This window comes from Anser brachyrhynchus (genome assembly GCF_964034855.1).
Source record: "Anser brachyrhynchus genome assembly, chromosome: 8".
NCBI classification, from domain to species: Eukaryota; Metazoa; Chordata; class Aves; order Anseriformes; family Anatidae; genus Anser; species Anser brachyrhynchus.
In genome coordinates, this window is record NC_137702.1 from 14,852,485 (window position 1) to 14,866,151 (window position 13,667).

General features: G+C 41.8%; 1 protein-coding gene across 11 annotated transcripts in view; it reads right to left on the bottom strand.

Annotated features, from left to right (window-relative positions):
• The window catches only part of TTLL7 (tubulin tyrosine ligase like 7), a 73,268-nt gene extending 61,093 nt beyond the window's left edge, over positions 1–12,175 (bottom strand). For 5 of the 11 annotated variants that reach the window (XM_080602556.1, XM_080602554.1, XM_080602550.1 and 2 more), the window contains exons 1-2: positions 10,863–11,316; positions 2,183–2,223 (exon numbers count right to left, since the gene is read on the bottom strand). The gene's annotated coding sequence lies outside the window, so the exon portion shown is untranslated. Of the gene's footprint in view, positions 1–2,182; positions 2,224–6,857; positions 7,127–10,862; positions 11,318–11,372 lie in introns of those variants that run through there. The other 6 variants (XM_080602548.1, XM_080602557.1, XM_080602555.1 and 3 more) reach the window with 3 other exon arrangements.
• Positions 12,176–13,667: the final 1,492 nt, after the last annotated feature.

Genomic DNA, 13,667 nt, shown 5'->3' on the forward strand with positions numbered 1-13,667 from the left:
CTAGACAGAAACTCCAGCAGCTACAAAACACTCCAACAAAAACAAGCTTTCCTTCCCACAATTTAATACTTGGGGCTTAACGTGGTGCCACCAATTGGAAAATAGTTTTTACAAATGAAAGCGGGAGAAAAATCAGCAGCTTCAAAAGGATGTGAATCCTCAAAAGCCTCTCTAACTGGATTGACCCAATTTATAAAAAAATCCTTTAAAGACTGAATTGGTTCCAAACCCCCTGTGTTATGCTATTTTAATTCATATTAGTGGATCTAAATAGAGAGTCTGTCTTCATCAGTAATGAGACGTGACTCTAATATACAAAATGTTCCTATAATAGGGTATATATATTGCTCACCGATAGAGAAATATACCATGTAGTTGAAAACCCTAGAAAAATAACATCTTAAATGCTGAACATAAACTTATTACTTAGAATGTCCAAAATGACGTACACCAGACTTTCTACACACCAGCTTTAATTTTTGCTTAGAAGAAAAAAAAGCATGAGAATAGTCTACCAAAAAGTAGTTTTCCAGGATATGTTTGAACTCAGAGGATCAGAATAATGTACTTTCTGAATCATAACCTCAGCCTTACTGATGCAACCCTGTAGTATTGAACAGTTTATTTATCAGGTCAGAGACCGTATTGACAATGGCATTGTAGGTTTTTTTGTAGTTAAAATAACTACAAAATCTGAGGGGATAAGTGACCTCAGTATGCCTGTTTCCCTTCATGACTTGAATCACAGCAGCAGCGCAGATCCAAATTTGGAACAATATCACAGTTAGCCCTGTCCTCATCTATCTTGGTCAGCTCCCAAAAAGCAACACTTAAAAGCAATTGGCTCTGGCATGTTTGCTTGTTTGTTTTTAATAGCAAAAAGGCATTGTCTGTTGGTTAAGAGCTACACTCAAGAAGTGTACTGAAATAGCAGTCCTCAGCCTGAAGCTAGAGCCATAGGATATTTAAATCATTTACAGGTCTCAACTTGATTTTTCACTGCTTTTATCTTAATTTTTGAAACTACACTCTCAGTGAAGCAGAAGGGCATAAACTTACACAGGCAAATACATGCTGGCTGCAGAATTAACTGTTTTTCAAATAGTCAAAAGAAACAAACACACTCATTTCTTATTATGCTATAATAAACCCCCCTCAACCTAAAACATGGATGACAACTGGTCCACGTTTTTTTTTCAGTGAATTATCTTAGGCGGAATATTACAACATTTATTCTTCTGTGCTTCTGACAAAATTTGTCTCAAGTCTGGAGGGTAAATGCAAACAAGCTATATGTCACAGGATATTCTCCATAGCCCAATAAAGCAAATGTAGACATTTCTATTGATTTTTGTGGGCTTAAAATCACAGCGTTTCAGCTCCAGAACAGCCCTGATGGTGGCACAGTTCAGGAATATAATTAAAACACAGGTCAAAACTATAGTTCATTTAAATCAAATCTTCAGCACAGTAACAATTACAGCTAAAAATAACTGAGTTGCCTCTGAATTTCTCTCTTTCTTGACAAAGATTATAAGCTTCACGTATCACTTTTAGAACTGGTTGGCAGTCTAAATGCAGCGCTTCTTATTTCACAGCTCATGAAATATTCACAGGTTCAGAAACAGGAGTTACTGTGCAAGCAGTATATAGCTATATTCATATATCTACAGGAAAAGTTCCATGCTGCTTTTCAGAAGCATGTTTTGCCTAGCTAATATAGAAAGATTTACTGTATTACTGTATTCAGAAGATGTTTCTTAATCTAGCTCTCTTTATTATAAGGAAAGATAAACTGTGAGCTCCAGGATGTGTGAGGAAGAAGAGGGGAAAAAAATGAAAATAGGAAGAAGATTCTCAGAAAAGAACTCATTCCAAAATATGTGCTGTACAGAACAGATAAGCATTCAAACTGAAGCTAGTGCATTTTACTTAACATAGCCTACAATAGAAAGCAATATTAAAAAAAAAAAAAAAACCTTGATAGCAGCATGTGGCAGTAAGATATACCAAATTCTTCTGCACACAAATTACTGGTAAGAGTGCAAAATTTTTATTTATCATGAATTTAACTGACAAGATTACATCCTGCAGAATACATAGTAGTACCAAGACCTCCTACTGATATGGAAACAGATTTAAAATAATTCCACAGTAGAAGTAGCAAAATGAATTCACTTACCTGCTAGTGTTGCATTGCTGAGGCTGTCAGAAGAGTCAGCCCTGCGGAAACAGATTTTTCTATCAATAATTGACAGATGATACAGTTTTAGGCAGCGTTCATACACCAGGGAAAGACCTGCTGCAGCAGCAGCTCCTTCCCATTTAGCCTAGCCCTAGCACTTTTTAGATCTCTTCCTTAACCCTTTCTAGGTATTTTCTCTGTTTCAAGCAAAAAAGAGAAAGGCATGATACATGCTATAAGAAGAGAATACATTATTTTTCCACTTTACTTAGAGTGTGACAAGAGCTGTGGGAAGAAAGTCAGTAGGATTAGTCATAACAATAAGCTAAAGTGAAGTGAAATCTAAAAACAGAAAATGACTCAGTGATTGGGAAGGAGTTATACCAAAGGCGTTAGGTACTATAACTAGAACAATGATTTCTCTAAATGTAGAATTGAATTAAGAGGTCAAGACCACAATAACATAAAATAGTAGCACAGAAGTAAGCTTAGACGAACAGTTCATAAATTGCTCTAAGAAAAACAGTTATGATTCTCTTCCTGGTTCATACTGACAGATTTCTAAAGCTACCAGTAGAAGAACTGATGTTTTTTCCAAATGCTGGCATTGCATTACAAGCAGTGCACATATATGAATATGCAGCGAACTACAGTTTTCACACAAGACCTTTCAAGTGAGAAAATCCTGAGCTCTTTGAGCCATGTGGTAACACAGATATTTTGGAAATGGTGGCACATCTCTATGTGACGTGAAGTTTGAACCAATTTCAGAGCATTCAACTCCCCTACACAGATTCTGCAGAGGAAGCAGTACTAGACAAAACCGGCTGCACCGCTACTGTTACATCTGCTCTACAAAGACGAAGCATTGTAGCGAGTCAGATTCTAGTGAGATCGAGAGGGATATATACACATAAAGTGCTCTCAGTGCTTCTAGTTGTGTTGCCATCCTTCAAGAATCACATACAGGCAGAACAAAGCTGGGAACATGATGTGCAAAGGCTACAGCACACATAAGAGACATTGCCTCTTGCTTCCCCCCCCTTCATTTATGAACTCTAAGAGTACACATTCTCTCTACACCGCAGGGAATGCCTTTCTTGCTTGCACATTGAAGTTAAATAGAAAATCAAACATGTATTTACCTATAGTGAAAATATGCAAAGAAATAAGGCTCTGAAAATTCCACAGCTCTACCACAGTTTGTTGCCATTTTCCCCAACTCATGAGAAGTATGTACGGCTCTCCCATTCACATCAACCAGTAGGTAAAAAACACTACAATGAAATCCCACAGGTGACATTGTAATAACATTTATTCCTTAAATATAAAGAAGAATGGTGGATTCATCTACATTGCAGACGTTTGAGCTAATTTCCCTGGGCTGCCTTCACAGTCAGCCTACAGGCAGTCAGGGTTGGCAGCTGCAGGTATGTGCACTGGAGCTGTATAAACATTGATGAGATGAATCCCATCCAAGTTGCTCTGCATGGAAATGTTTCTCCACAAAAAATAAATTAAATAAATAAATAAATAAATACAAAAATAATAGTAAAACAGAAGAATTAAGACTTCTACTTGGCCCATGGTTTGACAGGTACATCTTTCAAAACTGAAGAAGAGATGACTTCAAGAACTTTGAAACAGTGGGGAAGTTATCGGAAGAAACTCAGCCCAACCAACTGTGACACAATTTCCTGTGCAAGCACAGAATCAGCAGCGAAATCTGCACAGATTTCAATGCTGGGAGAAAAAAAAAAAAAAAAAAAAAAAAAAAAAGCTGCTTTAGGAATGACTCTAGTTTACATTGTTTAAGTTAGCTTAAAGTCATCTGGATCAATCCACGTTACTATTTTTCCTTCTTATTTAAAATCCAGCTGTTTATGTCATGTTGGTGAATCCCAAGATGCTTTCAACAACACGGTTCTTTTGACTGGTGCTAGCATGCTTCCAGTTCTTTGCAGTTAATAAAACCAAGTCAGATTTCCAACAAATGAATGCACTCTCCAATTCTTCCTCAGTTGTTTATCTAAATATTTTATTACAGAACTCCTTGTGTAATACACTCTGTATTCTCAACAGAGCATGATGCTTGGTACAACTTCCATGTATTTTTAATAATAAATACATACAATCTTCCCAAGTGTTCGGTAATGTAAGATGTCAAAACTCTTTAGCAATCCACTAATTACAAAGTTCATTGCAGTTATTAAAAAAATAGTTTTAAAGTTTTCAATGCAGTTTGGGGGTTTGTGTCAAGTCTTGTTTTTGCTTTGTGACGCATTCTGGTGGCTTTGCATAGAGCTAATATGATCCAGCCTCCACATCCCTGCCCACTTAGCTCTGACAACCGTTCTCCATTCGGTAGGATGACTGCTATTCAGCTTTCCAGCCCTGTCTCCAGGCAGCCTCTTTTCCTCAGGAAAGCTCCCGTTGATCACAGACTCCATAAGCTTTTGCTTGCAGAAGCTGGTCAAAACCCAGTCTCCAGTGAACCTATGTGCTAAAACTCCGTACTTTTCTCAAACTATTTCTGTTTCACCGCCAGAACACCTGATAAAAAACCTCAGAGTCAGGGAGTGGCAGGGGACAGTTACTCCCTGAAAAATGATGGACCAGGAACCAAGTGCAATAAAAGGCCAGGGGGGCAGGAACCTTGTCAGCCAGGGCCACCTCCGGTACCCACGCCAGGTGAGGAGGTGAGCCCCAGGAATGGGAGCCTGCTTCAGTCAGGAGTCAGACCTACAGACAAGTTTGTGGTGATGAAGCAGATCTGTGATCAAGGTGTGAAGTCGATCAACAGGTCAAGGGCAGCACCACGTGCGAGGACAGTAACCACAGTCAGACACAGCGCAGTGTCACTGGGCAGGTCCCTGGTGACACGGCAGGTCTGAGGTGGAGCTGGGAAGTCAGCCCGTGACCCAGGGTCCAGATCAAGGGGGCCGTGGGCATGGCTGTGGCTGAGCTGGAGACCAGCACTCCTGTGACGTACCTCAGAGAGCAGCTGAAGCCTTGGCCTAAGCTGGTACAGTATCCCTAGATCCACGGGTAGGGACAAAGCAGGAGGATCCAGGCAGGACTTGTCCAAGCACCCTCGGGGCTCTAACAATCAAGTTTCCTCTTTGGCAGTATTTCTGAAGTTTCTTCACACAGAGAACTTCTCCCGGTAGCTCTACATATTGTCACAGTCCGCGTTTTCTTCCATCAAACTGTTGCAGACAGCCTGCCTCAGCTGGACTATTGATCTGTCATCTGCCAGTAGCCGGAGCAGCATTATCTATGCATGCCCATGACTGACTGGAATTTGAATCTTCTTTATCGATGAAACTAAATAGTGTGCTGGCTATCTGCAGCAGACATTCCCACCCACTCATGAGAATGTATCTTCTTTTATTTTCATTTCTGATAAATTTTATTACATTTTCCCAGAAAATACCAAAGACTTGCTTTCTATATGTTTTTGTATTCATAAATGCTATTTTTGGCAAAAAGGCTGTAAGGCCCTTTCATTTTCTCTTCAGCTCAGGAGGCAACAGTAGAAAGTAATACACAGGGTTTCAGTGCCTGCTTGAGGTCATTAACTGGATCATTTCTCAACCACTGTCCAAATTTTTAAATCCAGCTCTGTATTGTTCCTTTATTTTTCTTCCATTTCTTTACTTGTAGGATACTGATGTAAAGCAGCATCTACAAGATGTTTGACTCTTATAAAGTCCTTGCAACAGTCCAAAAATAGCACTGACTCCTGTTCCTTCATGCAGTAACGCCTTATTTTACTCACTGAACACATCCTATCCATCCTTAGAAATCTTCTTTTCAGCATATGCTTCCATTTTTAAAATGGTACAAAACGTACCAAACTAAGTCATGTTCTCAGACCACTCTTTTTGATTTTTCAAGAAAATCTTTTATTCAAATTAATGCCTAATTGTCAATACTTGCTAGTGTTTTATAGTCTTTCAAAGACTTCAGTTAACTGAAAGATAAAAAGTTACAATAATATTATATTCCTCTAAAAAGCCACACGATATAAAACGTTATTAGGAAGGGTGTTTTTTCCAGGTGAATAAGTTGCATATTTTTCAGACCTCTTCCATCAAAAATTAATATCATGCGCTTTAGAACAGCACCACCCCCCAGCCCAGAAAAGCTTGGAAGGATAAAACAATACAACAAATTCACAGAAATTTCACATTCAATGAACACTAAATACATGACAACCTCCCACAAAAATCCAAGAAAACACAGAGACTCCCATTACATAGCTCTCCCATGTATTTTTCAGAAGTCCAGTCTGAGCAGGTAAATAAGCACAATTTCCCCGACAAATCTCACAATATTCTGCCCTGCCAGTCCACCTTTTATTTTGTGTTCATCACTAGGATCTAGATTTTCACCTTTTCAACTGCATAAATTCAGTATTAAGCATCTGATTCCATTTTCTCATGCTATACTCCAATGCCTTCACTGCACCCTATAGGGATATTACTGTGCTGGTTTTCAAGTGCTAAAAATAAAACAAACATGTGTCATCCGAAGGACAGAGTTGGAAGGAAACATGCTTTAATGTAACTAAAGAAGAATATATTTAGCATTTTGCTACTAAGCAAGGATGAAAATAAACTTGTCAACACATAGCTGCATCTAACTCCGAAGCCCACACCCCACTTACTTCTTTCTGTAGCATTTATTATAGATGAGAAGTGTGTTTAGTTTTTCTCTCTTCTTAAAAGTGACTGTTGGTTCTCTCTGTGAGTCCTGCTGGCCAGAAGGGGCTTCTAAATTGCAGCATAAAGCACTTCATCCTTTTAGGCATCAGTTTTTCTATCAATTAACAGTAATACAACCATCCAAAGTGCATTTGAGCAGAGGTACATATGAGGCTTCTTTCTGGAATCCTTCCAAGACCAAATTCAAACATAAGTGGGAGTTGCCATGCCACTTAATCCACAGAAAGAAAATAAAGAAAAAAGAAAAGTCCTAAATCAGAAAGGAACTTTCTTTTGTATTTCTTTCATTATTATTGTTAACTGGCGTTCACCATTAAGAGCACTGTTTCCTTGTTCCCAGAGGTGAATGCTGATCATAAGAAACGTGTGAATATATTCTGAAATATTACCTTTGAAGCAATGCTTTTTTTTTTTTTTTAAAGGAATACCTGTTTTTAACATTTTAAACTAATGAAACTTATACCTTTAGCACATGAAAAGAAACGTTACAACTATATATGTGCATCTTCATTTTGGACATACCATATTCAGACTAAAACTGACACTGAAGGCAAGGACTACTATGCCCACTTTATTTAATCATTTAAAATGCAAAACCAAGAAATTATTCTATTATGCAAGACCTTGTTTCCTGGTATATGGAATTCAAGGCAAGAGCAAAAGCATCTATAAATGTATAAATTAATATGGCAGTTTGTATACGCCTTTGTATAGCTGTATGAACACAGAAGGCAATGGAAACTCTTTTGCAAGCAATAACTTCGGGAACAGGCAAAATATCAAACACTTTAGGCCCTACAGAGGCTGAGGATTCCTACAACTACCACCACAAAGAAGAGTATCCAGTAGAGCAAGGCAGCATGAAGCCTCCTCGTCTTGAAAAGGTTCCAGTTCTAAGAAGGGTAACTACTGTGGAACACAGATTTGCTCAAATATCCAACCAACACAAAGGCTGACCACTTCAGCATGTCACAGGTTTTTCCTCCCACGTCCACTCTCAGTTACAGATGCTTCTCTTACCCACCAGTGTAGTCAAGATCAATGAATTCAGTTCTAAATCTAAAATACATTAATATTTTAAATATTAATGTTAAAAAGGTTCCAGTAAACTTTAAAGGCAGCTCATAATGTCTGCGAAAGGAATAGCTGTGAATTACCATTCTGGCAAGGTTTTAGTTGAGCATTAATGGAGCTCTAAAGAGCTTCCTCCTAATTAATAAGGCCCAATTTAAATCCTACTGCTGGAAGTCAAACAGCCCCAATTAACTTCTGAGGTGTATGGAAAATAAAAGTGAACCTCCTGCCAGATATTCTGAAGTTCATAAGGGAAAACCAAAATCCAGATAATATCGTCTGAAAAATATGCTGTGGTACTTGCAATGAATTTTCTGAACATTGACAGTTTGTATGCAACTTTCCAAATAAACTGAACTCCCACTATCTTCACACAGACTCTTGCCCTCTTTCAGGAAAAGATTAATCCCTCCCCCTCAGACCATTATAGAGTCTCTGTGTCAACTCTGGATGATGGAAATACTTCATGAAAAAAGCAAAAGACTGACAAGCACTCATTTTTTTCTTTATGGAGTGATATAAAGCCTATCAATATTTTAGTGCTTTTATGATTTAGGATTGGCCCAAAAGTCACAATACTTCAGGGCAGTGATAACTCTCCAAATATTCTGAAGGTCTGCAGAAACTTGAAGACACAGAAAATAAGCATTGTTGATGTCAATATTTTTTCTTTACACCAATAAAATTGTAGCACAAAATCAAAAAACATTAGTGGTTCACATTGCAACACATCGTCACACCCATTTTTGAAGACAAGACAGAAGTTTTACGCAAGTAGATACAAGGTAGCTGGGGAAATGCTATCATTAATTTCTCTTTTTCAGACATCAAGATTTCATTTCAATTTTCTTGGTTTTCTAAGGATTTCCATCCTTTAACAACACGTTCTTAATCTGTATGAATGCATACATATAAAAGAATCTATTAATACAACATTATAATGGGAAAAAAAATTAAAAAACAGAACATCAGAAAGCATGGAAGTACAAAAAATGACTCATTTGCCATATGTATGCTGCAGACATTTTTAAACCATATAATAAATACCCACAGATGGAGATGATTTAAACCAAGAAATCATGCTTCAGTCTTTCTTGGTGCTGACAGCTCAAAGCAGGCACTTTCAGCGGGCAGCATAAGTATGCCACATTTCATCTTCAAAATAAATATTTATGGCTTTCATTATAAATATACAGCATGAAAAAGATCTTAGAAGAAATCATATTTATACAAAACGATTTCAAGATTGTTTATTGTCCAACTGCTTATTGAACAATTCACATCCCAGTTCTTCAGACTTGTCCACAACCTAATCTATGCTGCCCATTTAACACTGGTCACTTTGGAAGAGATGGGGAACAAACCATTAGTTAATTGCAAACCTGAGCCACGGACTACTGAAATGGTTCCTCACTTGCCAGTATAATTACCAAATAGCTGCTGATGGGTCTGATATCCTGGCCTCTTTAACACTTCCAAATTGATGGGTAGACCTCTTTGGAAGCACGTGGCATGTACCCAGACTATCAGAAATATAGAAAGGGGGCATCTTTCAAAAAGGAGCAAGCAAAAAAACTGACTAGACTTTCTTGCAAAATATCACTGATACCTACAGGTAAAAAAAAAAATCCTTCCTCAAGGAAGAATTCCCATACTATATGTGAGGCAGCTCACATCATTTCCTGAAACATTATAGCATTTGTCTTCCAAGAATCTGGCTTCAAAGTTAATAGCTTCTTCTACTAGCATAGATGGTATGTTTGCTCACCACACAGGAAAAACCCCTGGCACTACAACTGCTTCTGTCATACTTTTGTTCAAAGTAATACTGACAGGTATTCTATTCATATTTTTCTATTCTGGGAAATAGGATTTCTAGGATGAAAAATTACATCCTTGTACTTGAAACGGGGGCAAAAACTATTGATGCCAAACCACTCTGTAGATTTTGAGGTAACGTTACAGAATATGGGTGACAACCAATTCCCGCACACAAAAGTACTTCTCATCTTTCGGTTGCGAGAACAGCCAGGGAGATTTCTGTGAGTGTTAGCTGGCTATGCAGCACCTGCAGGTGCTAACAATCAGTTAAGGTTTGGGGCAGAAAGGAATACTCTATCAGCTATTTTTCGCATGGCTGGTTTGGGTATTTTTGAGAAGCAATACATTCGGATTTCGGTAGTCAAACTGCAAATACATAAGAAAGGCACAAGCGTGATCAGAGAGACCCTGAGACCCTACACCGGTTTTTGAGCTCAGCAACACGTCCAAATGCAGCATCAACCGCCTCCCCTTTTGCTCACAGTTCTGTGAGGCTTCAAATGTAGAAACTGACCCAGCACGGGCCTTCAGCCACCAGCAGCGAGCACAGGACGAGGAGACTGACATCGCCAGAGCTCCAGCTTGCCCTACATCTAGCCTCCACCGGGCACCTCTGCCGGCAGATTTTCGGTACCGTTTGGTACCATTTGGCCCCAGCCGGCCAGCCCCTCGCTAGAGATGCCGGACTGCGGATGCAAACCCCGCGGGCACAACCCCCGAGGGCACACCCCCCGTTTCGCTGCTCGCTCCCCGGTCCCCCCAGCCATGCTCTCGCCCCTGACGCCCGTTCCCCCCCGCCCCCCCCCTTCCTTCCCCGCCGCCCTCCTCCTCCTCTTCCTCATCCTCCAGCGCAGGCGGCGATGCTGAATCACGGCGGGCAGCCGCCCCGCTCCGCCGCCTCTCCCCGGGGACAGCAGCCCGGCTGTCGGCGGAGCCCCCCCGGCTGCCGGCGGGCAGGGGGCTGAGGGGAGACGGCGGTTAAACGGCCGCCGGCAGGGGCGGCACGGGCGGAGGGGGGGATGCAGGCGCCCCGCCGCTCCCCTCACCGTTACCTGGCGGGGCGGCCCCGGCACCGCGCTCCTCTCGGGGGGCGCCTCACGGGCGGCGCGGTGATGTGAGGGGCGGTGCGGCGAGGTGAGGTGCGGCGGAGCCCCCCCCGGGCAGCGAGTCCCGCTCCTCCGCCCGCCGAGCCGGGCACTAGCGGGAGGAGGAGCGGGAGCGTAGGGCTGGGAGGCAGGAACAAACCATTCCCTGCGCGGGGGACACCGCCGGCGGCCGGCCGGGCGGCGCCGAGGAGGCCGAGCCCGCCCACACGGGGCAGTGACCGCACCGAGCCGCGCGGTGTACCCGGCGCGGGGTGAGGCGGCACCGGGACCGGGACCAGCCCCTCGGAGCCGCCGGTCTCCCTCTGCCTCCCCCGCCGCGGCCGGCAGTGGGAGCGGCCCACGCCGTGTCCCTGCCCGGGAACGCGAGCGGGACGCAGCCGCCGCGCCTCAGGCGGGGACGGGGCCGCCGCTGCCGGGTTGCCGTCGTCCCGCTCCTCCCCTCAGAGCCGCCCTTACCGCCGGCCTCGGCCCTCCCCGGGGCTGACCCCGGCAGCCGGGGTGCTCCCGAGCCCGGCCCCGGTGCCGGGCAGCGTTGGAGGAGGCTCCGGGTGCTCACGGTACCGCGGGCGACAGCTCAGGCCGCCGCTGTAATCCCTGGATCTGTGTTGATTTCCGTCAATTTTCAATATTTTTTTTTTCCCCTTCCCCTTTGGTCTTATAACCAGTGTTTAAACCTCTGCGTGCTGTAGGCAACTCCGAGAGAGCCCTTTCAGGCTTTTTCTACAATGTTTTGCATCGTAGCATAAGACGCGTGACTTAATGACATAAATGGTTCAGCAGAAAATTAAAAAAAAAAAAAAAAAAAAAGGAGAAGCATTCATCAAATAAAGATTTTTAATATTTTTTAACACCTAGCACCGAAGAAAGATGACAATTTGAAACCCACTAAAATGATGCGAAGCACGTAAAGTTGGTTGAAAATGTAATTGTGAGTCGGTCAGCAGTGTATGTTTTTTTTCCTCCTGCTTTAACATCCTGCAAGGTAAGCTGCTAGTTTAATAGGAACAGGCTGGGGGGTCTTGCAGACGCTAGGCTGGCTGTTAAAGACAGAAAGCCACATGAGGAATCCTTCAGGGATACAAAAGAGACGGGAGACTTTTCCTGTGCAGTACAGATGCATAGCCTGTAAACCTGAAGAAATTCATACTTTTCACAGACATGTTATTTTTAATTGGTTTTCCTTACAGTTTACATTGTGGTTTTTACAGATATGCAGAAATTATCATTTCTTTACTGCTCAAACCTTGGTTACGCTTGTCAAAAAAATAGAAGCAGAGGTATAATTTGTCCACAAATACATAATCTCATTGAAATTCACGTGCTAGCTTATGTAGGTTAGTGTTTGTAGGAACAGACCTAAATTTTAATGAAAAATCACGTGCCAAAGCAGAGGCAACATGATCCAGGTCTGTCCCCACGTAAGCATTCTTTATTTTTCTCACAGCTGTGCTACAGGATGCTTGTAGGGAAAGGTCTGATTTTCTTTCCGTTAGAGTCATTTGGAATTATGCCATCGACTGCAGATGAAACGATTTAAAAGGTTGACATGCATTGCATGTAATCTCCAGGTCAGAGCTTGCTGTGGGCCTACATTAGATCCTGTATTTGTTTTTAGCTGTATGCCCCCCTTCTGTACCCTAAACCTATAGCCCAAAGCCTGAGGCATGCCCCCGTGCTGAACTGAAGCACGTTATGTAAGCAGGGAGAGTGGCAAATCACAAAGGGGACTTTCTGATGAGAGATTGTGCCCAGCTGCTGGTTTATAGTTCCCAGGCAAAACTGGAGCCTGAAAATATCACCGTGCCCCCTCCCTGCTCTGCTCCCAGGAGACATTTTCCGGCAGCCTCACTTCCAAGGTGCAGCTAATGCTTCTGCTCTGCCAAGGAGGACTGCTACAAATGGATGCTGGTCTCAGCTGGGAAATCGCAGTCTGTGGCACAGCCTCCCAGAAAAGACTGGAGTCTGACCACACAAATGCTTTTTCTCATCTCCATTACTGGGAGGCAGCAGGCATTAATCTCTTCCAAAATGTGCTTTTAGCTGTTGTTTCCCAGAAGCAGATCAGATTTACTTTTTCTTTTTTTAATGTGACCTGCATTTAGAATAACTCAAAGTAAGTGCTACTCACTGCCCCAAGTTGAAGTGTTAGAGCTAACAATTTAGTAAGAAATTGCAACTGGGTATTAAATACCCAGATGCTTGATTAGGATCATTAAATCGAGTTTTAGTTTGAATATTGAGCCAGTCTGAACACTGATGCCCTCAAGATAATGTGTGCCTAGATGATTATTGTAAGTAGAAGTAACAGAAAGAAATATCTTTTAGGGCATGAAGATCATCTGATGAATTTCACAAAGAAACAGACAAAGACGGAAAAACCCTAGAGACCAGGAATGAATGTGCCATCAGAAATCTACATATTTCTATTAAATTTGCTTTTCTACAGTTCCACACAGGAATAGTGGGTACTTTTATGGCCTTAAAGTGTGAGGCAGTCAGATCAATCCTATTTCTTAGGAGAAGACTGTTTGAACACCATTTCTATTTTACCTTTCTGGTTACTGGTAAGTTACTCCCTGAATAATTATCAGCACTGTGATGCTGAATATTTATAAACCATGTCAAAGTCAGTCAATATTTCTTCAAATTACACAGGGGATAATTAAGTACTTCAAAGACTACTTGTGTTTGAGCAGTGACAAAATAGGCTTTGAAATGAAAACATTTCTCCTGTCCACTCAACCATCACCT